This window comes from Heloderma suspectum, chromosome 1 (genome assembly GCF_057233095.1).
Source record: "Heloderma suspectum isolate Gila_16-S chromosome 1, 16-S_ref, whole genome shotgun sequence".
In the NCBI taxonomy this organism is placed as follows: domain Eukaryota; kingdom Metazoa; phylum Chordata; class Lepidosauria; order Squamata; family Helodermatidae; genus Heloderma; species Heloderma suspectum.
In genome coordinates this window covers 68,054,291-68,081,857 of record NC_139458.1, presented here as the reverse complement: position 1 = coordinate 68,081,857, position 27,567 = coordinate 68,054,291, and the positions used below count along the sequence as shown (strand labels likewise).

The following is a 27,567-nucleotide window of genomic DNA, read 5'->3' as shown; positions in this document are numbered from 1 at the left end:
TTATCAGTGTGATGGGCATGAAATCCAGCTCCCATACCACAATGGTAACATGAACTGGCCCCATAATGGCTTGATTTTTTAAAATGCAGGTGTTGTAGTCAATAACTGAACAGGGAGCAGGGCACAATCTAGGCAAATTGAAGCACGAATGGAAGTCCCATTTCTTCTATGGAAGCATTAAGTATCTGCCTCCATTTCTTGCACTGAAATCAGTGTGACTGAATAGGGCTTCATTTTAGCTGGCGCCTATCTCCTGTTTTTAAAATCACAGAAGGAGGGGGCATCTCTCTGTCAGATGTTCTAAGAAGGGTTGCTTCTACTTTGCACTCCCTGATTTGTGCCCACTATTAAATGAAAGTCCTGACTGTAATCCTGATGGCAGAAGGAGAAAGAAGTAGAACTGATGCTGATTGTAAGGCATTTACAGTGTAATCCTATGTATGTCTACTCAGAAATAGTCAGTAGGACTTACTTCCCAGTGATTGGAGCCTTAATCTGGGTTTCCAAATGCCTTTGAAAATTATAATCTTAATATGGACTTTAAAATGACAAGATAGCCAAATGTGTGTGATAAAAATGTATTTAAGGGGTGAGTATGAAGGTGTTAGTACAGGGGGGAAAACGCAATGGAAATTGATGACAGTCCTTCCCCTAGATCCAGAATGGGTTCTGGCATACTTAGCAAGCATTGTAATAATAAACAATTCTACCCTGAATGGACTAAGCCCATCTTTACTCAATTGGAAGAACTAGATGTTATCACAGGTTGTGCTCATATGAGTACAGACATGTTTTGTTTGTTTTTTAAGTATTACTCAGTAGAACCTGAGATGATCAGATAAGCAAAACCACAGCCTGGACTCCCTTCATGTGCTGCAATATTATCACTACGCAAAATGTCAACCATGCAAAGTCTTCTATTTTGAAAGGATCTCTTTAAATCAATAGAGGATAAATTCAAGCGGAGGTTGTTCTTCATGCATTATGAAATTCAGATCTGAACACGTCAGCATTCAGTGCAATTAGCCCATCTGTTGCCATTCTCCTTTGTGTTATAATTTAGAGTGAGGAAACTACCATTTATACCCTGGGGTGGCATGGATGTCACTGTTCTATAGGATTGTTTTAATCTTGTGTTCTTTCCCTATTAAGCCTTATGTAGTAAATACAAGAAGCTACTAGGGCTAGGATCCAATGTGTACCTACTGCTGGTGGAGAGCGCTGCCAGTTCCTGGAGCGCACGTGACTGACCCTGCTGCCGGCCTGCCTATGGCCACTACCGCCAGTGGCGACGATGTTGCATTTCTGAGGGCAAGCCCCAAACGACTGGAAATGCTAATTTCCGGGAGGGGCAGGTTGCACCTTTCAGAAAGTTGCATTTCTGGTTGTTTGGAGGTTTGCCCCTGAAAGCACGACATTGCCGCTGCTGGTGGTAGGGGCCATGTGCGCACTGGGAACCAGTGCTGCTCACCACCAGCAGGAGGTACACATTGGATCCTACTCTAGGATTTGTGCAATGGAAAAACAGTGTTCATTATTTAAAGCTTTTTCTTCACTGCACAAACCCATAGCAGTGGGGTTGTCTCTATTACAGTGCAATCCTATGTCCACTTTGGGGGAATTAGCCCCATTGAACACAAGGTGATGTGCTTCCAAGTAAATATGCATAGGATTGTGCTATGAGAATGGTACTATCAGAGTAGATAGCAACTGGCCCAGGACCAACCCTCCCATTAGGCAAATTGAGATGACCACCTCTGGCGGCGGATGCTGGGGAGGGGCACCCTAGTTGTTCCTCCTGAGCTCTTCCGTCCACTCCCCTCTGAGGACAGAGCTGTTAGTGCCACATGGCCTGTCCTGCACTCCCTAAGCTAGCCTGCACACTCAGCTGTAGTGGATGATGCCAGTGCTGAGGTAAGATTCAGCAGCCAGTCTGATTGGCTTCAGGGCATTTCATGGCTAAGGGGAAATTTGAACTCAGGTCTTTGTTCACACAGCCAAATGGGATAGTTCATATGTGCAAAGGGTCTGTGCAGAAGTCAATGAAGACTTGCAGGTCAGTCTCAGGGCCTGGCACCATGATTCCTGCTCCCCCCCATGCATTCATTATAATTGTTGGTCACAGTAACATCTTATCGAGTGCATCACATATAATTAACGGTTGATATTTGATTGGGATACTTAATTCACAGGAGCAAAGTAGTCCTCTTTAAGAGTTGTGCTTAATATAAAGTAGAAAGCTAAATTCTGAAATCATAGTAGTATTCAAAAATACTGATCTTAATGACACCCCTTTAAAATCCTTTTCCCCATTGACTTAATGAAGTGTGTGTATGTATGTATGTATATTTAGTATCCGTCAATTATACTGAAACAGTTAATAATTTTGTCACATTCAAAAAGGCCCCAATTTATTTATTTATTTATTACATTTTTATACCACCCAATAGCCGAAGCTGTCTGGGTGGTTCACAACAATTAAAACCATAAAATACAGATGATAAAATACAATATAAATGTTTAAAAGCTTAAAACTACAATATAAAAATAAAAATAAACAGAAGCTAGCAGCAAAAGATATAAAATACAGTACCAGATAAAAATGAACTGAAATATAGGACTAATCAAATATGGTTGCAAGAAGTGGTAATACTCCTATCCAGAAGTTGCCTGTGTTTGTAGCACTGAGTTGAACTAGATCTAATGCACAACTAATATACAGCGGGTACTATTCAGCAAACATTAGGGGCAAAGTAGGCATTAAAAGGGGGTTCTGTGGTTGAAACTCCCTGTAACCTTTCAATCTTAAATAGCTATGACACGCACACACACCCGCCCTTTTAGATCAGGACTACAGTGTGGGGTAATGAATCTAACCCTTTGCCCCTGGGTTGTGGCTCTAGTCCAAATCCCCCTTGCAGGTACAAAAGCAGCTAACAGTTTTATGGCGGGGTGATTTAAGTTGAAGAATAGGTGCGGGGGCAAAAGGTTAGTCCTCATATCACGGTACCTGTCCACCCCTCACACACACACTTTTAAGAAAGAAAAACATGAAGACTTCCTGTCATGGAATGACAAGGTAATGTGTAGTTTGACCCTTAGTCACAACTAACTCCCATTGAAATTGAGGGGGCTTCAGTTAATTGCACCTAAGCCCCATTCCATTACTTTCAACGGCATGTAGGTGCAGCTAACTTTAGCTTGATTGCAGCCACTGTTTGCACACTGAAATGTCTTTAGGGTTCTATATGCACAGTAGAACCTTGGTAGTGCAGTTCAAGCTGAACCACTTTGAACAGTGCTACGTTTTTCTACCACAACCTTCTACAGTACAAAATAGATGGAGACAAGAAATCCTTGGGCTCCAGTAGGATTGGGACATTCCTAACACTGACTTAACCACAAGGACTGTAATCGTTTCCATATTCTTTGCCTCTTACCCACACTGTGTATAAACTTTTCCCTCAGTTTTAGTAATATAAGTGAGATACACAGACACCCATTTCCAGAGTAGGCTGTATCTGATGAAAGCTCAAGTCACCTCCCCCACCCCCCATGGTTAGTTTTTAAGGCATCACCAGATTCTTCCCGTTTGCCACAAAGTCGTAACAGTCATTCTTGAAGTGCCAAATACTGAAGCAGGGGAGCATGAAACATGATGGTGAGACTTGCACCATTATAATTTCGCCACATATAAGTCTCAAGTGAGTTGCCGTCAATCACCATAACCACAGATATTCCAAAGCGAATGGAGGCTGCCATGCAGTTTTTCTCAGCATTTTTCTTTAAGCTGGAATAGAAAGAAAGACAACATGCAAAGTTATTTTTCACCTTTTCCTCCCTTGCTCTTTCTGCTTAATGAATTATTGACTGTCACTTAGAATGGGAAACCATTGGCTTGCTTTCTGTATTGTTTTGTTTTTAAATTAAATATCTTGCTCATTAAAATATGTCCAAGTCAAATGTAGGTTTCCCTTATGAATGGTTGTAAAATAGTTTTCAGTCTTCCCCTTGTCCACCAACAGAGATTTCTGTATATTTTCTGCCTTGCCCTATTTTGCCTCAGGCTTCATGATGTATACAAAAGCATCTGTGTCCCGCTGCCCCTCACTGTCACATGCTTTCACTCTAACCTTAAGAGAATCCAAACTAAATGCTGTCCTTCTGTTGCTAGAGAGACCCTGTTTGCATCTGACACTCAAATCCAAACAACAATTGTGGGAGAAAAAGAGAACCCTACATTCAGCCGCGATAATTGGCTTTCAGTAACTAGGTCAAGTAGAAACAGAGGGCCACACCCACCAAGAAACACAAAAAAGAGGGGGTATCTGCCCTCCTTTTGTGAGCCTTTCAGTAAACAGGCAACAATTTTTGATTTCTGCACAAAAATAGGGACAGGCATTGAACAGGGGCAGATACAAGAAAATAGGGCCAGTATGACCCACAAGTCATTGGTTGCCTGTTGTTTCTGACAGAGTTTTCCCTGCTAAACTCTGAAAGTCATGGGGGTTGGGAATTCTGTCAGAAACAACAGCGTTTGCTGTATCTGCCCCTGTTCAATCCCTGTCCCTATATTTTTCCTTTAGGGGATGCCTTTTAAGATTATTGTGTGAGATGGTTCAGGGTTCAGCTCCTCCCCCAGGGGTTGTGTATGCACAATCCCATTCATGTGGGGAATGAATGCTCGGAGGGGGCTGTGGGGCTGTGCAGGCCAGCCCCAGCCACTGTCAACTCTGTGCTGCTATCACACTTCCCTGATGAATGTCCATTTGGTGTTCATTGGAGAGAGTTCTCTGCGCATACAGCTGTATGCATGGAGAGATCCTACATGCGAGGTGGGACCCTGGCCAGTCAGGGTCCCTCCATGTGTAGGAGCTCTTCACACATTCTTTCCAACAAATGTCAAGTGGATATTCGGAGGATGGGGGTATGGTAGCAATACATGGGTATGGCAGAGAGCGTGTGTGCCCTGCAACCCCCTCTGCATGTTCATTCAGCGCATGGAGGAGGGTCATGGATATCCCCCTTATAAATTAAATTCTGAGCAGTGGTGGGGAATGACTCTTGCCTCTGGTGCATTTGAATGTAAATTGACATGCATGAACATGAATGTACCATGTAATGCACATCCTTTCTGTGTGGGACACTCATGGGCTTTCCCGCTCAGGGAATGTGATAAACCTTGGGGTCACTGACCGTATTGTGGGCCCCTTGAAATTCTAGGGAGCCTTTCCTACACAGTGAGTGAAAGGAGCACCACTTCTTATGAGTTGCCAATTCTAATACTACCGGCTTGCTGATTTGGTGGATGTACTGGGAGCTGAGGGCACTCTATTGAGATTTTCAGGGTCTTGAGTCAAACACAACTACCTATACCCCTCATGTGACTAGCTAGTTTCCCTTCCTTACCTCCTTCCCCTCAGTTCTCCATGTTCGTTGTTTTCCTTGGATTAGTCTGGGTCCAAGGAGGGAACTCATTTTTTAGGCTCTCCATTCAAAATTTTATTTGTCAGCTTGATGCCATACTTTATAGTGGGGCTCCAGCTTCCCTTATAATGGCCACCTGTTTGGTCTCTCTATCATCACCTATGCTTCTGTGATTGAAAGTCTAGCCATATTAGCCTGGCCTGGGTCATCTCAGAAACACATTTGGATATATCAGATATGGGTGGGCTATTACCCCATTTTGAATTTGTGACCAAAATCTTGTACACCAGAGGGTAGCCTGTGCTAGCTGTGAGTTTCCAAGTATTCATGACCAACCAGGAAGTGAGTGTGTTCCCCTTACTCTGAAACAAGGTTAATATACCAGTTTTGACCCTATTCAGGGCCAGCCCACCCATGAAGCACAGTGAGGTGCCCATATCAGGCAGCAGAGAGGGAGGAACAGTGAATTGTGCCGCATCCCCCACCCCACCCCCGCTCCTGCCAGGAGGGCCTGGCACCGCCACCTCCAGCGGGTGCCTCTGGAGAGCCTTGCCAGCTGCTCTCCTGCCATGGCATTTGCCGTAGTGAGAGAACAGCTGGTGGCCCATGAGTGTCCCACACAGAAATACAGAGTTCACAGTGTGATGCTTCACCAGGAAGTGAAGCTCTATCTGGACATACAAGGCAGTGAGGTGGTCCAAGCAAGAAGGCAAAAGGAACTCTGGCTCGGGAACCATGGGCTAAGTGCCAGAGGAAGAGAGAGAAAGACTGCTAGGAGAGATCATGGGGAATGGACTAAGAGCCAAGTGAACCAGGGGCAGTTCTTGGAGCTGTGTAACAGAGTGTCTTTAAGTCTCATGATCAAAGAACATTCTGGGTGCCCAAACTCAAGAGCAGTTATAGACTACAAACAAAGGTGCAACAACTTTGGGTGGTCTTGGGATGGGGTGGAACAAAAGGATCAATAGCTTGACTCTGGGGACTGAGAGAGAACCTCAAGGAGGTTCCTGCCTAGTTGACTGAGGACACACAAGTCAATTAATTACGAATTACACAATAGTCAGACACTAGCCTCAGGATCATCTTGCTCCTAGCTAAAGTGAGTCTCTTGCCCATGTATAAGAACATCCATGCTGGATCCAGCCAAAGGCCTTTTTAGTTCAGCATTCTGTTCCCTCAGTGGCCAACCAGATGCTTATGGGAAGCTCACAAGCAGGACATAAGCACAACAGCACCCTCCTGTTCATGCTCCCTGGAAACTGGTATGCAGTCTTTCCCAAAGCAACTATAATACCAGACAAGATGCTGGGGTAACACCAACAAGAACACAAAATATGCACTACACATGATAAAGCCATCATGTCTGAGCTTCTCAGTCACATAGGACAATTATGCTTTTTCTGCTATGAGCATCTCTACACCAGCCTAAAACCTCACATTTAAAATGGGGTTTTCTGCTTCCATTTTAAATGCAGGATCATGACGGACTCCCTTTACACATGCTGCCTCCCCCCCCTTTCCCCCCTCCTTTTCCCCTTTATCTGAAGGCTTCTTCATACAGCACTTTTATCCTGCTATTATAATTGCCCACTCACAGAGGTTTGTGGGCACTTTTCATGACGTCATCAACCTCCAGGGCACATCCAGAGGTATTTCCGAGTTATTCCATCTTAAAAAGATCCAGAAATAATGCAATATGAAATTAAGTTGGATTGTTGCGCTATTAAAACAGCCCCTAGATGGCACTGTTTCATTGAGCTCTGTGGAACCTTGAACATTAAAAACTTCCCCTCTCAGCAATCATGTGGTCTCTGTCTGGGAGTCTGCTGTAAATGCAGAAAGGCTCCATAACGGGAGGGCTGCAGGGTTTTTCTTTAATGTAAAGGCAGCCTGAGTCTTCCATATGTCTCATTGGTCTAGCTCTTCTTATTGTGGCTGTTCCTTTTGCACAAGGGAAATCAAGCGGAACACAAGTGGGGTAATCTGATAGCTCATGATCTCCTATCTTTAAAAAAAAAAACGGAATAAAGGTCATTTAGTGTGGGAGACACCCTGGAGGTTGACGATGTCATCTTGTGAACCGCCCAGAGAGCTTTGGCTATTGGGCGGTATAGAAATTAAATAAATAAATAAATAAATAAAGGACCCACAAACTTCCATGAGTGAGCAATCTCAATAGCAGGATCAACGCTCCTGTGAAGAAGCCCAAGATCTTTAATAAAAAAAACACACATACAGTCTTGGATCTTAACACAGTGGAGGCTGATAGTTGCAGAATAAATTCGTCAGCTATGTTTAGTGGAGGGCAGTATACCCAGCCCAAGCAGTAATCCTTGTTATGAATGTTACAAGTGTGTCCCTCTAGGAAATGTTGGGCAATTTCACAAAAGGGCTTTGTAACTTATTTTCCTTCTATGGCTACTTCATTCATATTCAAAATGCAAAGGAACAGCATGGCGTAGGAGAATGGTGTTGAAAACCTGCATTTTAAATTATGTCATGCATCCAAAGCAAACATTGCTGGCATGACAAGCTTGGAGAAGGATTGGGACCAGCACCCAACTGTAATGGTGCTAGCCCATGTAGTTTTGCCTGCAACCTCACACATATCACACAATGAAGCCTAAATCTAATTGCGCTAATGCCCTATGTTGTTTTCAGACATCACAAAATCATTAACCACCTTCAGGCAATCAAAATAAATGTGAAAAGGGAGGACGCATGGTTGCACACATTAGCCCTGCTTGCAGTATCTCTGGTGCATTTAGTACAGACCCTCTTTCAGCTGAAGGGCCGAATTCCATTTCAGAGACACTTTCAGGGGCTGCATTCGAGTGACAGGTGGGGTCAAAGGCAAAAGGGGGCAGGACCAAGAATACCCAAAATTAGAATAATAATTATTTATTTCATTTCTACACTACTCAATAGCTGAAGTGCTCTGGGTGGTTCACAAAAATTACAGAGCACAACCACAAGATAATAAAAAGATAGTATAAAAATCTTTAACATATAAAATTTAAAAACAATATGAACAACTAAAACAGTTACAGTAAAATATGGGAACTGATAAAAATCGCTGACATTAAAAGCCCCATCATATGCCATCAAAAGCCTTGGAGTAGATGACAGTGCCAAAAAGATGACAATGTTGGCCCCAGGCTGACCTCAGTGGGGGGAACATAATCGAGGGACCACCATCGAGAAGGTCCTCTCCCTTGTTCCCACCTTCCGAATCTCCCTCAGAGGAGGCACTTGGAGGAAGGCCTCAGATGCTGAGTGAAGTTTCCGGGTAGGTTCATACCATGTAAGGCTTTATAGGTTAACACTAGTGCCTTTATTCGGGCTCAGAAACATACAGGCAACCAATGCAAGTGGGCTGGAATTGGTATTACATGCAAAGACCTTCTGATCCCTGTTTTTAATCTGGCTGCCGCATTTTGCACAAACAGCAGCTTCTGAACAGTCTTCAACAGCGCCACATAGAATGCATTGCAGTAATCTAACTTGGAAGCTATCAGAGCACAGACTACTGAAGCCAGATTATCCCTGACCAGATAGGGGCATAGCTTGGCCACCAGCCAAAGCTGGTAGAAGGCACTCTGTTTCACTGAGGCCACCTGAACTTCAAGTGACAGAGATGGCTCCAGGAGAACCCCCATGTTATGAATCTGCTCCTTCAGGGGGAGTGCAACCTCATCCAGGACAGAATGAGCACCATCTATCCAATCAGAAGAACCAGCCACTAATAGCATCTCACTCTTGTCTGGATTGAGCTTCAGTTTATTAGCCCTCATCCAGTCCATTGTTACAGCCAAGCACTGATCTCGCACATCCACAGCCTCACCTGAAGAATATAAAAAAGAGAAGCAGAGTTGCGTATCATCAGCATTCTGATGGCTACACACTCTCCAGATGACCCCACTCAACAGTTTGATGTAGTCGTTAAATAGCATGGGGGACCAAACCGACCTCTGAGGAACCCCACACTTCAGAAACCATGGGCGAAGCAATATTCCCCAACCACTACCTTCTGGAGCCTATCATCCAAGTACATAGATGCAAAGCCACTCCTAGGTGAGACAGTCACCCCAGAAGGATACCATGGTCAATGGTATCGAAAGCCTCTGACAGGTCCAGGAGTATCAACAGGACCATACTCCCCCTGCCTCTTTCTCAACATAGGTCATCATACAGGGCGATCAAGGCTGTTTCCATGCCAAAACCCAGCCTGAACCCCGACTGTATATTAAGCATATTTTAGCTTAAAGCTCTTCGTGCCATAGCTAAGCCTTAGGAGAAGCATTTCAAACTTTTAGAATGAGAAAATACTGCAGAAAAGCCAGGAAACCATCACGTCATCGATGGTTGGGGGAAAGGGGATGGGGCCAGGGAAAGGGGGATATGGCCCTCTGGGGAACCCCGGAGGGCTGGATTTGACCTGAGGCCTGAGGTTCTGCAGAAAGGTCTGAAGGTAGCTCCTATGTGCGTTCAATTGAATGCATGTAGAAGTCTCCATGTGATCGGGAATGGCCAGCTGAACACGTGTCTTCAAATCATCATGAGGAACGTCTGAAGCTGTACGCCACCCTGGGAGCTTAATGATGTGGTGCGGGATACAATTGTTTTGAATAAATAAATAAGCTGCATCCGATGGGGATGTTGAGGGCAGAGAGCTTGGGGTCTCACTGCCTGCTTCACATATTCATTTTTAATTTTAATGCCTGAAGAGGGTGATTGTCTTTACCCATAGCTTTACAAAAGTGACAAGCCCACAAGAACGATTGCTGGCATTTCTGCCCACCCATGCCTCCGCAACCAGGGAGAGGATGCTCTCTGTTAGCCCTGCATTTGAGGGAATTCTCTCCCCAGGGAGGCTCACCTGGTGCCTATTTTAATGCCTTTTCAGCTCTAGGCAAAGACCTTCTTTATTTTTCCAGGCTTTTACTATCTGAAGGAGTCTTTTTTACCATAGAACATTGCTTCTGCTTTTATCTTGCTCTTTTAAAGGTTCTACTGATCTTACTGTATTTTTACACTATTTTTTAACTTTTGTAAATCAACCTGGTACTTGCATAGTAAAGGGCAGTGTAAAAATCAGATAGATAGACAAAGTGTACCCACAAGAAAGAAAAGATTTTCTTAAGCTTCCCTGCCTATCTACCTGGAGATCCCTACTTGCCACAGGTGAGCAGGTGACTGGCTATTCCCAAGCCTGCTATAAACTGACTATTTATAGCCATGGGCAGTTTTAGGATTGCAGGTAGCTTGTCAACTACCCAAACAACCCATGCCAGGTTCACATGTTGTACATATGAGGTCCGCTCATAACCTTGTCCCAAGTTCATTTTTTTCTGAGCCCGGCTGTTTTCTTTGAGCCTAGCTGTTTTCCCCAAGCCCGGATGTTTTCTCTGAGCTTGGCTGCTTTCCAACCTCAGCACAACAGGGAAAACACCAAGTTATGGTGTTCCCCCACTGCAGCTCAAATATTCAAAATGGCAGCCATCACCACAACAAGAACCCCCACAGGGAAATTCACCATGGTGGCTTCTTGTATGTGTGAACCAGGCCACTATGTATATATTTTTGGATGAGCTGTTAAAAAAAATAGCATGGAAGAGTTCACCTATCCCTGCAGCTCAAACTGTTCCACATAAAGCTATTGGAAGAGCTGCAACAAGAAAGCCTTAGCTTCATGTCTGGTATCACTGTAGGTCATTCTTCTATGTATTTACTTAAAATGTTATCTTCTCTTTCAGAGCAGTCATCTCTTATGTTTAGAAATTGTTTCTCCCCGCCTTCTTTGCACATGCACACTGTTTTGTGAGCTTGAACTTGACCCAGAGATCCAGAGGCACTTAGATATTCTACACACACATCTGGTATATGTATATGTGTACGCTCGCCTATACATCTACTTGGCGCAGCACCAGGAGTGGAAAGCTCTTGCAGGTACAAGAACTCTGTGTGCCTCAGAACTCCTGCTATAAACACTTGCTGGGTCAGAGCAGATATCTATATGTTTATGGCAGTGAGTTAATAATACAACAGACAATGAAAAGGAACAGAAAAAGAGAGGCTTATTCATGTACAACTCCAACCCAATACATTTAACTCAGAACTGAGTCTCACTGTCTTCTAATGGGGTTACTCCCAGGTAAGTATGCACAGGATTGATACTGGAGATGGCAGAAAAGGAGCTGTTTGGTGCAATGCCATCAATGTGCAAATAGGAACTAAAATGTATACTAATTTGGGGGATAAATAAAATTCCACTGTTTCTTTGCTTCAGTGGTATGAAAAATAATATGTATATCTTATGTAAATAGCTTGGGCAAATACATACATATACAGCTTTCTCACAGGATATCATTAACTGTGCCTCAAGTAGAATAAAAATGAAGTTTTTACAACCGATTTGTGTAGCTCAATCGGAATATGCTATTGGAAAGATAGCCACTGATGCCACAAAGCTAAGGTGGCTAGATACACACACACACACACACACACACACACACACGGGCAGGGCCCTTGGGGTTTTAATAGTTGAGTAGAAAAGGGCATTTCTGCTGGTGTAGGAGCCCTATCCTCTTTTGCATCTGGTTACCCTACAAAGAGCTGCAGCATCAGGTTGAAAGAGAGAGATTCTCTAAATCAGGGGTGCAGAACCTCTTTCAGCCCAAGTGCCAAATTCCATTTTGGAGAAGCTCTCAGGGGCCGCATTCCAGTGGTGGGCAAAGACAAAAGGGGTGGGGCCAAAACACCAGCATATTTGAGCTTCAAGCTTTTACTGCCAGTAACTAAGCCTTAGAAGAGGCATTTCAACCTTTTAGAATGGCGGGGCGGGGCAGGGCGGGGGAGCTGCACAAAAACCAGGAAACCACCAAGAGATCAGTGGTTGGGGAAAAGGCAGTGAGACCAGGGGAAGCTGTTGTGAAATTCTGGGAAACCAGATCGCCAAGTTTAGGCCCTGGGCCTGAGGTTCTGAACCCCTGCTCTACAGCTAAAGGTGAAACCGCACACTGCCTAAGCGAACGTGTGCCCCATGTTTGCTGAGTTAACATGAATGTAAGGCAGTGGGCATTTACAGGGAAAAGATGACAACAAGGGGGGGTTGCATAACCTCTTCCACACTTACTATTCCCACTCCGCTCATAACCTTGTCCCAAGTTCATTTTTTTCTGAGCCCGGCTGTTTTCTTTGAGCCTAGCTGTTTTCCCCAAGCCCGGATGTTTTCTCTGAGCTTGGCTGCTTTCCAACCTCGGCACAACAGGGAAAACAAGTGGTTGTGGGGAACGGGTTCTTTCTCCACCCTCCTACCACCCACCAATATCCCACATTTCCATGTTTGTATTATGACGCAAACATAGTTTTGGGAACCCTATGTTTTCCTCATACAGCATAATTCCACTCAGATTGGCAGTTGTCTAAAGCAATGTTTCAGACACACCATCTATTAGTGTGGCCAGGTATAAAGGAGGAGGAGACTCTCCTGTACTTTTAGAAATTTTATGGAAGAGTGAATTTTGGTAAGGTAGGGTGCAGTTACACAGTAGAGAAAATTCTTCATCCGTGTATGCAAGTTGCACGATGAAAATCCCCTTTCCATACAACATTAGGGAGGATTCTTCTCCACCTTTGAATCTGGCCACCCTACCAGCCCCCAACACATCAGCAGTCAACTTCTGGAGTGACTGCATTCATTCCTCAGATGATGCTAATCATGACAACATGACATGTAGTGATACGAATTATGACAGCATGAAGCAAGTCATTTCTTGGCAACAATGACTCGCCAATACACATGAGCAGCAGGCTGGAATGAAACCAAGCAAACTGGCATGCTGTGCCCAAAGCCTGCAATATATAATTATATAAAAAGAGCTGTGCAGGATCAAACCAAAGGCCTATCTAGTCCAGTATCCTTTCCCACAGTGGCCAACCAGCTGTCTATGGGAAGCCCACAAACAGGACATGAGGGCAATACTGTAAAGTAAGCACTGTCAAATCTGTACATGAACATAAGTAATTTCTTGTTTGTGTTACTGTGTAGCTTGCTTGTTGGGATATGTGTCGCTATACATGTCTGCAACTACTTCTCTGTGTTCAGGGAAGGAGCCCTACCAGAATGCAAATAACTGGGGGAAAGTTACTGTAGTTCAACTGCGCTAGGACAGCGGTAGGCAACCCAGTGCCCTCCAGATAATTTGGACTACAAGTCCCATAATTCCTAATCATTGCCATACTGGTTTGAGTTTATGGGAGTTGTAGTCCATGTATTCATGCTTTCTCTGAGTCCCCATTTCCACTCTCCACCACCCTCCACTCTTCTTTGGACTTTTCTGCAAACACTTTTATTTTTACACTTTCCTCCAGTGCACTTTTCAAAGGGGTAGCTAAGCTTAACACCTACTACAACAGAGCCTAATTTGAATGTCTGCAACCTGCTCCCACATACCATCTTAAGGCTCTGACTATGCAGACTTCATGACTGCCAACAGCAAGTCAGCGTTTTGTTCTCCTCTTCCCACCTCCCCTCCTTTTTGTAACATCTTGTCCAATGAAGAGATCCGGAGCTCTCAAAAACTTGCACAGTATTTTGTGACCTTTGAGTTGGCCTAATAAAGGTATTGCCCTAATACAGATTTTGAAATCAGCTATAAGGTTGCTTTGCTCTTGCTAGTACTCCTCCATATGCACACGCAAGTATTCCTTCTGTTGGTCCTGAACTTTTATTTTCAAGCAATATTTCACAGGCACATATTCCACAAAGTCCAAGCAGCATAGGTATCTTTTCCCCATCCTGTGGCACAGTAATTTTCAAACATTTCCTCTGTTAGAGTGATGGGATTATCTTCTTCAAAACATTACTCCTGCCAGGAGCAAGTTCCCTTCCTGAACACCCAGCATTTGAGCTTGCGGGAGCTTTTCATCTTTAGAACGGAACTCAGGAGGGGCCCATTGCTTGTGGCCTCTGCAATGTTTCTGAGTTTTTCTTGTTATTCAGAAATCCTAAAAACGATAGTTTATGTCACAAATGTTTATCTACTGGCACAGTTTTGGATTTGGCTTGTTTTTTAACTGGTTCATTCTTAAATTTGTTTAAAATTGATTTATGATTTTATGAACGTGTTATATTGATACTGAATATTTTATATTGTAATCCATCTTGGGAAGACTCCACTCTTGAAAGATGGCTAGGAAATGCACTGAATGAATGAAAGAATAAAGTATTTATTATTTAAATTTGAAATGATAGCTTAAGAAATGTTCTCAGGACCACTAATATCTTGGGGGCGGGGGTAATTGTCACAATGGTTCATTATTTCCCTGTTTTGAAACTGAAGTTTGTGAAACTTTAGAACTTCATATTCTTTGACATCACTTCAGAGACTATGCATATAGCCTATCTGGAAAGATTTCTGACTGGCCTACATCCAGTACTGAAGCCTTGAAAAGACTGCAGCAACTAGAGATAGAAATCAAGGGCATGTTTCTTGGAGACTATGCATATTGAACGGAGAATGTGCATATTGACTGGGCAGTGTACATAATTCTGCCAAGCTATGCACATTCTCCAAAATCTTGGAGATTATAATACTATCTGGAGAATATACATATTATCTGGAGATTATAAATATTATCTGGAGAATATACAGCTGTTGAGATATGCACATTCCCTGTTGGCTATTATGCATATTCCCTAGAAAATATACAGAATACATTCAAGATATGCACATTCCGCAAATCCCTGTTGGATATTATGCATAATGACTGGAGGGTGTACAAAGCCCTAGCGAAATATGCACATTCCCCAAGGAGATTATTGATTGATTGATTGATTGATTGCATTTATACCCCGCCTTTTTTCCTCTTGCAAGGAACCAAAGGCGGCTTACATTCTCCTCCTCCTCCTCTCCATTTTATCCTCACAACAACAACCCTGTGAGGTGGGTTGGGCTGAGAGTGTGTGACTGGCCCAAAGTCACCCAGTGAGCTTCCTTGGTGAGTGGGGACTAGAACCCGGATCTCCCAGCTCTTAGTCCAACACTCTTGCCACTATACCACACTGGCTCCACAATATATATTATTGACCAGGAAATGTGCACAATTCCCTCTTCAAGGATAGAGTATGCACATTCTCCATGAGGTGTGAGGTATGTGCACAATGGCCGGTTGTTAAGCAAGTTAGCTGTTCAACTCACATTACCCCTAAGATACATATATATTCACCCTCATCTGATTCTCACACTATATGAGTATTCTCTAGGCATTAATCCAAATTACATGCTCCCTCACACCACCTAGATAGTAGCCCCCATCATCCAGATAAGGAAGTGTGCAGCCAGAACACAGAATGGAATAAGGTGCCCATGTATATGAGAATAAGATTTCCAGTGATCTGGCCAAGGGGCCACAAACCGCCCAGAGAGCTCCAGCTATTGGGCAGTATATAAGTAGGTAAGTAAGTAAGTAAGTAAGATCCAACACAGAGTACAATTTCTCTTATGAAATTCTATAGGTCACTGCTTCAGCTGGAAAATCTAGCAGGAAACATAAGGAAATTAGGGACCACACTAACTGCTCTAATTACTGATTCCACCTTTCTGGTAATTCCTGTTAATTGTTGCATACACAAATTCTGATATTCTCTTAAAAACGGAGACATGCAACATCTCCCAATGTTGTGTGAATAGTACTCTGGACTAGATAGGCCTTTTGTTTGATCCAGCAGGGCTATTCTTAGGTTCTTAAAAATAAGCAGCTATCTGAAAAATGTTAGCAAAGGGCCAGTAGTAGTGATCCAGCTGGGCTGACCCCAACATTGGTCTGCTCAGCTGCAGTTGCCTCACAATGCAGATTTCTCTTAGGGGTTCATCACACAGAGCTTTTATCCTGCTATCGAGATGGCTCTCTCTTGGACGTTTGTGAGCTCTTTAGATGACGCTGTTACCCTCCAGGCTGTCTCACTCCATTTCCCCCATCCTATCCTGTGTTTTCCCCAAACAGAAAAAATGTGGTATTTCTTCCAGCCCACAGAACAGGAGTGCCATGACCTCCCTGTGAAATTCTCCAATAGTGGAAGAAACTGCTGTGTATGCCTGCTGTGGGCGTTTGTTTTCAGTTGCTGGGTGCGCAGTCTGGATGAGATCTGACAGAAGCGAGGGCAAGAATCGCCTGCCAATTGCGTCTCCTGCCTCTGCATTTCTCAGTTGGAGGAAGAAGAGGGTAAATGCAACGAAGGGAGACACATCTGATCCCCCACCCCACCAAGCTCAGAAGCAACGTCCTCTGTTGTTTCAGAGCACCCTATTAAGCTCAATGGGGCTTATTCCCAAGTAACTGTGCCAAGGGTTGCAGACTTACAGGGTGATCTTATGTCTACTCAGAAGTAAGTCCATTGAGTTCAATGTGACTTACTCCCACATAAGTGTGCCAAGGGTTGCAGACTTACAGCACAATCTTACGTTTTATGTCTACTCAGAAGTAAGTCAGAGGTTTCCTGGGGGCTGCGAGAAAACAGTACAGCAGAAGTTAAGCTACGAAAACAAGATTCCCCCCACTCCTTTGCACACATGCCAGGGAAGGAGGAAAGCACTCCTTCAGTTCAAACCACCTGTCTACAGTGCAAAGAAGCCCTTCCTAATCCTGCAAAGAAACCGAAAGCAGGAAGCTCTGGAAAGGATGTGGGTTTTTGCAGGGGTTTTGCTTAATGTAGAAACACCCCCACTCTCAATTCTCTGTGTCAGGTAGGGATGTATGAGAAATTCATTTCAGTTTGTTTTTGGTCAGGATTACCCATTTCCCACCTTCCAGACTGAGCAAGGATTAGGATGCAATCTATGGTTGAAGTCTGTACATTTCTGAGCTTGCAATGTGATTTGTGGACTGGAAAAAAAAAAAGTATTCGACAGCACGCATACACTGGAAAAATGTGCATGAAAAAATGTGTACTTTAGAAAAATGCACATAAATACTCTTTAAGCAATGGGAGAAGAATGCATACATTTCAAAGATGTGCACAACTGATGTGTACATTTGGAAAAATATGCAGTTTCATGCGAAAAGAAAAATGCTCACAATCCAATATGGACTCAAGTCAGAATGAGCTTCGAGATGGAATTCAGAGGACTTTGGAAAACTTGAGTTTTGGTGTTTAATACATCCCTATAGTCAGGCAGCTCAGGCCAAGTCTGCAAGACAGAGAGAGAAAAACATACTTGGTGGGTGGTGACCAAGCACCCAATATTACAGCCAGACCCAGACCGGAGGATCTTCAATGCACCTCAGCTTGCATTTATGTTACTTTTGAATAAGTTATTTTAAAAAGAAAACTCGTTCATAGCCCATTTCATGACTTTGATGCACAATTTGCATGCATAGTTTATCTCTGTCATATAAGAAGATAGATGGATCTAATCCAAATCTCTCATGACACCCAAGTCAGCCTGAACCCCACCCTGCTCAACATGGGTGAGCAACCCCACCCTACTCAACAGCTCATACTGTTCTAGTATGGGAAGGCTTAGTGGTAATTTCCAGGTGAGCACACATATGCATTTCTGCCAACATTTCTGCCAGCTTGTGTAGCTATGCCTTTAGCAGCAGTGTGGTCTAATCAATATTAGCAGGTGATCATGCTCCTCTAAGTTCTGCACATCAAGCACATTTTTTTCTGGTCAAGTTGACAAACTTAAGTGTGGGTTTCATACAGTGATAAAGGAAGAGGGTCTAATTAGCAGCACTGAGAAAGAACCTCCATGATAGATAGACAGACACACACACACACACATGTAGTGGGATACATGTCATGAGTTACATGTGACGAATCTAAAATCATTATGAGTATACAAAGTGGGGGCGGGGGAAGCCTGGAGAAAAGGAGCCCCTCAATAGATATTAACCCTGCAAAAATAAATAACTATGTGCATCCATTGTTATGGCAGTGTTGCTACATGTAAACATGTGATGTGTTGTGCTTTGCAAATCATGCATTCTGAGATGTGGGCTTGATTTGCAGGGTTTTGTTTCCTGTGCTGGCAGCAGTTTAACTCGCTGGCACCGTGGAGCCCTTCTTCACCTTGCCAGGTACTGATTAAGCAGCTGTACTGCAGGTTCAGCAGTTTCCTGTACACTTACCAGAGACGATGGAGGTGCACATGCAGTTAAATAGCTTGATTATGAATTTAGACAGTGTATTTTATGCATCAATTTCCCCTTCCTTTGCAAAAATCTAGTTTCTCTTAGCTGTGCCACAAACAATCCCAGAGGCAACTCTAGATGAACCGCCTGCCTTGTCCCTTCCAGAATCGCTCTTGGAGGGCTTTGATTAAACTTACAAAGCTTAAGAAAATACACAAACTGCTTATGACATATTGGACCCCATGAGCTCTTTCCCTATGCCTTTCAACAATCTGCTGAAAGCAGCCCTGTGGGTGTTCCCTCCATACTGCACGTTTGAACAGGGCAGGTACATAGCAGGTATTCTCTGTGGCCACTCCTCAGCTTTTAAATTTCTGTCCAGAGCTCCAATAAGGCTAGAGCCAGAAGCTTCCAAGAGACTTCAGGCTATAAACACAGGTACAGGAAGCACAGGTGCAGTGTGCTCCCAGGCATGTTTACTTAGCAGTTGTGTTCAATGAGGCTTACCCTCAAAGTGTGCATAGGATTGCAGCCCATTCCTATACATGCATTCCTGGAGCCCTGTGCAGGCATTCACCCCCCACACAATTTGAATTGTGCGAGGGAGAGTGTCTGAACCACCACCTTGCTGGCCCCCTGTTGTTCAGCTCCATCACCCTCCACACATTGGAGGGAAAAGATCTGAAGCAGGGAGCTCTAAGTCACGCAGGGAATCTGCCTATGTCAAGCAAGCTCCCTGCTTCAGACCTTCACCCCCCAACACGTGGAAGGTGGCAGAACCAAGCAACAGGGATGCAACAGTGGGGGGCGGGGTGGCAGCAAGCTCAGCCCCACACTCTCTGTCACACTAGCCTAGTGGGAGGTGAGCTACACAGGGCTCCCAAGTAATACCAACTGAATTCCATGGGAGCTACTTCTGAGTTAGTGTCATGAAATAAGTAGGCCAATTATTTCATTATAATGACAATAAATAATAAATAAATGACAAACCTTTATATAACTGAATGTATGATTCTTCAAGGACTCAGGAAAATACAGAGAAGTGATCCCAGTAGAATATGGGTTCATTGCAACCACTGTAATATCGAACAGTTACTTAGATGGGAGCCTACCAGAATCTTTCATCACTGCCTCACCAGGTGCCAGCTTTTGTAGAGAGAGAATGTAAGTCTTAAGTAAAATCTGTCTAGGAACAGCTCCAGATTCTTGTATGCTAGATCTGCTAGGAAACATGAAGTGGACTTCAACCGTTACTCTCCACTGGGGGAGTCACAGCGGTATAGTCCCACCATAAGGTGGTCATATGTCCTCCTTTACAGAGGACAGCCCTCTCTTTGAAGGGTTGTCAAAGGACAGTCATATATTTGAAGGCATCCTCGATCTGATGGGCTGTCCATCCAAGTCTGGTTTAAAGTCTAAAAACCATACAAAGGAAGAGCAAGGGCCTTGAAGTTGCCAAGGTTAGCACCTGGACAGCAGACTGAGCAGATCACCTGGTCATAGAATCATAGAATAGTAGGGTTGGAAGGGGCCTACAAGGCCATCGAGTCCAACCCCCTGCTCAAGGCAGGAATCCAAGTCAGAGCATCCCTGACAGATGGCTGTCAAGCCACGTCTTGAAGGCCTCCAGTGTGGGAGAGCCCACCACCTCCCTAGGGAATTGGTTCCATTGTTGGATTGCTCTAACAGTCAGGAAGTTTTTCCTGATGTTTAGCCGGAATCTGGCTTCCTGTAACTTGAGCCCACTGTACTGTGTCCTGTACTCTGGGATGATCGAGAAGAGATCCTGGCCTTCCTCTCTGTGACAGCCTTTCAAGTACTTGAAGAGCGCTATCATATCTCCCCTCAGTCTTCTCTTCTCAAGGCTTAACGTGCCCATTTCTTTCAGTTTCTCTTCACAGGGCTTTGTTTCCAGTCCCCTGATCATCTTTGTTGCCCTCCTCTGAACCCTCTCCAGTTTGTCTGCATCCTTCTTAAAGTGTAGCGCCCAGAACTGGACACAGTACTCCAGATGAGACCTAACCAGTGCTGAGTAGGGGAACGTGTACTTCCCGGGATTTGGAAGCTATGCTTCTATTAATGCAGCCCAAAATGGCATTTGCCTTTTTTGCAGCCACATCACATTGTTGGCTCATATTCAGCTTGTGATCGACAACAATTCCAAGATCCTTCTCGCTTGTAGTGTTGTTGAGCCACGTATCCCCCATCTTGTAACTATGCATTTGGTTTCTTTTTCCTAGGTGCAGAATTTGGCATTTATCCCTATTAAATGTCATTCTGTTGTTTTCTGCCCAGCGCTCCAGTCTGTCAAGATCACTTTGAATTTTGTTTCTGTCTTCCAAAGTATTAGCTATCCCGCCCAATTTGGTGTCATCTGCAATGGATCAGCATTCCCTGCACCTCCTCCTCCAAGTCATTAATAAAAATGCTGAAGAGCGCTGGGCCCAGGACTGAGCCCTGCAGTACCCCACTCGTTGCCTCTCCCCAGTTTGAGAAGGTCCCATTGATAAGCACTCTTTGAGTCCGATTCTCTAGCCAACTGTGGATCCACCGGATCACTGTTTCATCTAGCCCACTTTGAGCTAGCTTGCTAATCAGGATATCATTGGACACTTTGTTGAAAGCTTTGGTGAAGTCGAGGTATATTATGTCTACAGCATTCCCACAGTCCACAAGGGAGGTTACTTGATCAAAAAATGAGATCAGATTCGTCTGGCAGGATTTGTTCTTGACAAATCCATGTTGGCTTCGAGTCATCATTGCATTGTTTTCAAGGTGCTTACAGATGAATTGCTTTATCATCTGCTCCAGGATTTTCCCAGGGATTGATGTCAGACTGATTGGTCTGTAGTTCCCAGGTTCCTCCTTTTTACCCTTTTTGAAGATAGGGACAACATTAGCCCTCCTCCAGTCATCCCTTCACCCATCCTCCATGATTTCTCAAAGAGAACAGACAGCGGTTCTGAGAGTTCTTCTGCCAGTTCCTTTATTACTCTAGGATGCAGTTCATCTGGCCCTGGTGATTTGAACTCATTCAAAGTAATTAGGTGTTCCTTGACCATATGCCTATCAATCTCGAGCTGCAATCCTGCCCCTTCAGCCTGTACTTCGCCTTTGCCAGAGGGGTCATAGAACCTCTTTTGGGAGAAGACTGAGCCAAAGTAGGAATTGTGCACCTCTGCCTTTTCTTTGTCATCTGATATCATTTTGCCATCCTTATTTAATAGCTGAACCACCACTTCTTTCCTCTGTCTTTTACTATGCACATAGCTGAAGAAAGCCTTTTTGTTGCTTTTAGCATCCCTCGCTCACCTCAGCTCGTTCTCAGCTTTAGCCTTTCTGATGCCATCCCTGCAATTCTGTGCTATCTGCCTGTACTCTTCCTTTGTTGCTTGGCCTTCTTTCCACTTCCTATATGTGTCCTTTTTTGTTTTCAGGTCATCTCTAAGCTTTTTGTGAAGCCACAATGGCTTCTGTTGTCTTCCACCTTTTCTTCTTGTTGGAATTGTTTGTGATTGTGCCTTAAGAATTTCCTTTTTTAAAAACTCCCACCCAGCTTGGACTCCTTTTCTCATTAGCGTCGCTTGCCATGGGACCTTACTGATCATTGTTCTGAGTTTATTAAAATCAGCTTTCCTAAAATCCAGGGTACGCGTTTGACTACACTCAGCTTTTGCTTCCCTTAGAACCAAGAACTCAAGTATAACATGGTCACTTTCCCCCAGAATTCCTGTAACTGCTACTTTATCCACTAAGTCATCTCTGTTGGTTAGGATCAAGTCAAGGGTAGCCGATCCTCTAGTTCCTTCCTCTATTTTCTGTAGAGGTTCTGTAGAGGTCACAGCCTTTCCCACTACGGTGAGGTGTATCATATTTGTTTTTAAATTACAGCAACTATTTTCCACCTGCACATATAAGCATATGCACATCTGAGTCCTTCCTTTTGGTGATTCATTTCCTCTTCTTTTCCTTTCTTTTCGATGATGTGTAAGTCACCACCCTACCCACCAAGGCATATGGCAGTGCTGAAATGAAATTTTCTCCTGGTTTTCTCCTTTTTCATACATTGGTGGGGGAAGGGTTGCAAAAGCAGAGCTTCCAAAGATGGGGCAGGTAAATGTTGCTATGGGCATTCGGGCCCACTCCAGGCCCAGCAGGAAATGTGGCATGGTTAGGAGGCTCTGGTACGCCTCGCACCCACTCCAAGCAGCCTTGAGAGACTTGTTTTTCAAAAGTTAAAAATATGGGGACAGGGGAGCCTTGACACCTTATAAGCTAAACCCTCCCTCACTCCAAAACGTTTGGTGAAATTTGCTCTCTCCCTACAAAGAGAAGAATTTTCTCCATCTTTTGAGGGGGATTACTGCCCCCCACCCCACCCGAAAAACAGGGTTCAGTATAATTATATGGTTGCCAGACAGTAAGAGGAAATTCAAGTGAGGGAGAGTATGGCTACCATGGTTTCCATTTACCTCCTATGTGGAAGCTCTTCAAGCATTCCAAATACAGATGCACATATTATTCTCCAGAGGGACAGCCTTGTTAGTCTATTGCAGAAAAAACAATGAAGAGTCTTGGGGCATCTTGAGGACTAATACATTTCTTTTGGCCTAGGCTTTTGTGGACTATGATTCAGCTACATGACTTACACATCCAAACTTCCTCAATAGTTAATTAGTCTCTCTCAAGGCTGTTTTATTCTGACTGGCCCTTAAGCCTACCCATGGTGTATGAATGATAGTAATCAGTGACTTTCATTTCCCTTTTTTTCTCAAATTAAAAGAGCTATAGAAGTTAGTATTAGTTGCAGAAGTAACAGAAAAAGACCATGAAGACATTCCAAAATGTGATCACTGGTGCAATGTATACAGAGTTATTGTATGCTCAAATTCCATAAGAGCATAAGAAACAGCACAGGCTGAGATACTGAGCACAGAATTAAACTTCTTGAGAATCTCAGTTTTCATTTTTTTTTAAATTACTAAGTTTCTAGTCCTTCTTCATGCAGAGGTATTCTTGAAAATATGTGACAATGCATACTGAAATCACAGAAGCCAAAGGAATGGGTGAGTAATTTTTCCACTGCTTGGGAATGGGGTTCATTGCCCTTGCCCAGTGCCATAGCCAGCAAAACTAGAATAACAGCACAGTCCTATACATAGCTACCCAGAAGTAAGGCCCATTAAGTTCAGTAGGACTTATTCCCAGGTAAGTGTCCATAGGTTTACAGTCTAAATTATACAAAATAGCAACAAACGCAGAACAAAATGCAAGAAAAAATATACAAATTTGCTCAACTTGCAAAATTTATAGAGAACTCTGCTTTTCTTGGCACATAATTATACATTTTAAGCTCAGAATATAAATAATCCTGAATATGTATTTGGAGTAAGGACCAAACAAAAGGACATTGCAGTTACAATTAGCGAGAGATTTTGGCACATCTATAGCCAAGTGGCATCACTGCATATGTGAATGCTCTACAGACATACAGACCTTTGTGTCTGTAGCCCTTTTATTTCTACTGAAACCTTTTGCTTCCGACATCTAAGTGTACAAGCAGATGCCCTTACACCTCAGTTATCAGTTCATCTTTGTATGTATTCCACAGTTGAAAAGGATCAGCTTTTGGCATCAGTTTATATATAAACGTTGAGATGTACAGCCATAATTATTCCAGATCATATATGTTTATTTTGGATGCTTTTCAGATTTGTGTAAAGGATCTCTATTTTCCACTGCTGTCTGTAGAGATTAAGGTCAGTTTTCTTACCATTATCCCGAGCACTTGCTTAGTTGCTGGGAAGACAGACGTGATGATGATTAGGCTGGGAGAGACTCGGACTCTTTACATGGTACACCTATGTATGGGATGTGACCTAATTAGAAAAACTGACTCCTGAATCGAAAGCCCCCTTCACTAACTACATGCATGAAGTCAAATCGTGCATAGAAATGGGCAACAAGGCTGTGCCGCTGACCCCACCCCAGAGGTGACGTGGCTTCCCCTGCTCCAGTGTCCATGCATTAGGCATGGAAATGTTCATGCATCAGACATGGACATCTGCAGGAGAAAGTCTACACATGTAGGCATCCCTGGGAGTTGGATCCCTGTGTGATCAGAGTTCCAGTTCCTGGGGAAGCCTGCATGCATAGAGATCTACTTGCATAGGTGTTCCCCCTGCAGATGCCTACCCCTAAAGCCTGGATGCTGGGGTGGAGGAAGCCACATGACCTCGGGGGTGGGGCCCCACTGCCCTTTTCTAGACAATGCCTATTCATCCATATAACAGGTGAAGGGGGCTAAAGTTGTCAAGAAATGTGGCTAACCCGCTTATTTCTATACAACGTAGCATCCCTACCTCCAGTGTGAATGGTGATCCCTTTGTTCCTAGACCACTGTAACCTCAGATGCTTTTCTGGAAAGATGGCCTAGAATAAAAAGTCCATGGATATCGTGACTGTGAAAGTGGCAAATGTGATGTATTTAGGGTGGCCACATGTGAATTTCTAAAAAAGAGGGTATGCATAACCAAAAGTGAGGACAAAACAGGACACTAATTTGCATAAAATTTGCAATGCTAATTGATATGTATAGATGCAAATTTAGAAATAATGATTATAATTTAAATAGAAATACAGTACATCTCACCATAGTGGGAAAGACTGTGACTAGGTGACCTGTGTGCCTTGTGCAGTCTGCTGTCCAGGTGCTGTTGATGAGCAACTTCAAGGCCCAGCTCTCCCTTCTGATGGTTCTGGGCTTGAACTGGGCTTGAGCCCTTCAAATAGAGGACACCTTCAAAATAAAGGGCAGTCCTTTGGCAGCTCTTCAAAAAGAGGGCTGTAGTCTGTAAAAGAGGACACATGGTCACACAGAATGTATTATTTGCACTCAGTGATCTCTCCTTTTGTTTTGAATTCTGTTAACACCTACAAAACTCTCTCTCTCTCTCTCTCTCTGTGTGTGTGTGTGTGTGTGTGTGTGTGTATATATATATATATATATATGAATGAGAGAGAGAATACCCCCTAGTGATAACCTTGTTGGCACTAATTACTTTGAAAGGAAGCTGTTAACAGCACAATCCTATGCATGTTTAACATCTTGGAATGGAAACCTGTAAATCTCAAAAGCTTGCAAATTTTTTCTGATCTTTTCATTGACCTAATAAAGATATTGCATAAATATGGAACTTTGAATTGTGTTTAACGGAGCTCCCTAGTAAGTGTGTTTAGTACTGCAGCTTACGTCACTTATTGCAAGCATTGCAAGCAAGGCAGGCATTGAATGGTAGTGGGATTTGTAGGCCCATAACAGAAAGAAGCAAAAATTGTGAAATTGCTTATTCTTTCTTTTCCCCCCTATAATCTTGTTGTATCACAATTCTTTTTCCTGCTTGTTTCTTTTCCCAAGCCTTCAGTGTGTTTTCCATACCCTGAAAATCTGCCAAGACTCTGTCCAGAGCGCATGTGAGGAAACCTGACTGAGACCAAACTCCCATGAACTTAATATGAAGCCACTTTCTTCTTCTCCCCCTCAAAAACCTTGAGCCTCATGGAAACTGCCTATCTCTGTTAAGAGCTGGGAGATTAAGAGGGCTCCTCTTCAGGGTTACCAAGAAGCCATTTATTCCTGTCAACAGCCTATGAAGTCTCCCCTTCTCAATGGGTTGGCTATCTTCATTCTTATGCTTTCTCCTGGGATCAGCTTTTTCAAGTGCCCCATGAACCAGAGGTAGAACTGTGTGTACACGTGGGAGGAAAAGAATGGCTCTTTATTCAGGATGAAGTATAAACACTGATTCTTTATTTAGGATGAGCAATACAGGCAAACATAGTTTGCAACATTTGTTCTGCTTGCAAGACTTGAGAGCTTGAAGGATTTTGAATGTGACTGCAAGAACTAGGGCAGCCTCACCCAACCTGGTGCCCTGGTGTTAGGCTGCAACCCCCATCATCCTCAGCCAGCATGAAAGCAATGGGACCTAGTGGGACTTCTGCAATCAACAGCAGGAATTCGGTTCATTATTAACAAAAAGTAAACCTCATTAGAGAAAGTGAATAAATTCTGTGCAGAATCAGAATGCTACAGAAAACAAATTGAGGGGTTTGGGAGAAAGAGTTGTCCCCTGGGTAGACTAGAACATGCAATACCAAAAGAAACAGCGAAAACCAGCAAAGAGAAATGTAAGCCATTGAACAGCAAGGAAAATTTTCAGAAGTGCCAGAACAGATCTATATGGATCAGGCTTTGAAGTGAATTAACGTTTTCAAAGCAAAGCAGGTACACGTGCAGCTAGGAGAAACATGAGAATAAAACAATATTAAAAATGAAGATTACAGAGTGGAAATTTCAATCTGGACATCTTTTTTCCCCCAAGTTAGTGTAACTTTAAGCAAGAAGCAAGCACCAGAGGAAATGAGAATTTAAGAAAACTTAGACAAACTGGCATGGTCTTGAAATGCAAGCTTTAAAATTGGGAACTACAGCTCTAATGGAAGAAAATACATGAAGCAGAACCAAATATTAACTGGAGAAAAGGACAAGATCCTATGAATAGCTGTTTGGTGAAATTTGCAACTAACCATTAGCTCCCATCAGCAAACCATTCTGGGCTATTAATGGCAATCTGCCTAACAAAAGGAATGGGAAGCTTGAAGCCTTCCCTATCAGAACAATGTGTGGCCTGGTACAATGAGCAAGAATCATCCTTGTAGCTGAGGGGCAGCCCAGTTAATATTCCCATCTGGCATCCTGCCCTCCCATTTACCCAGTCAGTCAAAGCTCTGGGATGGAATGGTGCTTTTGGAGCAATGTCTTTATACCCATGGAATTCCCCTGCAACCTGTCAGTTGTGACGCAGGGAATTCCTGCTCTCTTGTTTGGAATGATGTCCCTGTGCCAGTATATTGGCAGAAAGAAATCACATACAGCCTGCTTGGTCTGAGGGGCAGGAGGCCCGGAAGCCATATTAATTGGGCTATCCTGCCCTGAGG

At 43.6% G+C, this 27,567-nt stretch overlaps 1 long non-coding RNA gene across 1 annotated transcript; it reads right to left on the bottom strand.

Moving 5' to 3' along the window:
- LOC146357320 (uncharacterized) lies at positions 1-24,999 on the bottom strand. The gene is made up of 2 exons (XR_014789297.1): positions 24,930-24,999; positions 1-3,790 (listed from the first exon to the last, which is right to left on the bottom strand). It is a non-coding gene; the product is annotated as an uncharacterized LOC146357320 (long non-coding RNA).
- Between the last annotated feature and the right edge of the window lie 2,568 nt (positions 25,000-27,567).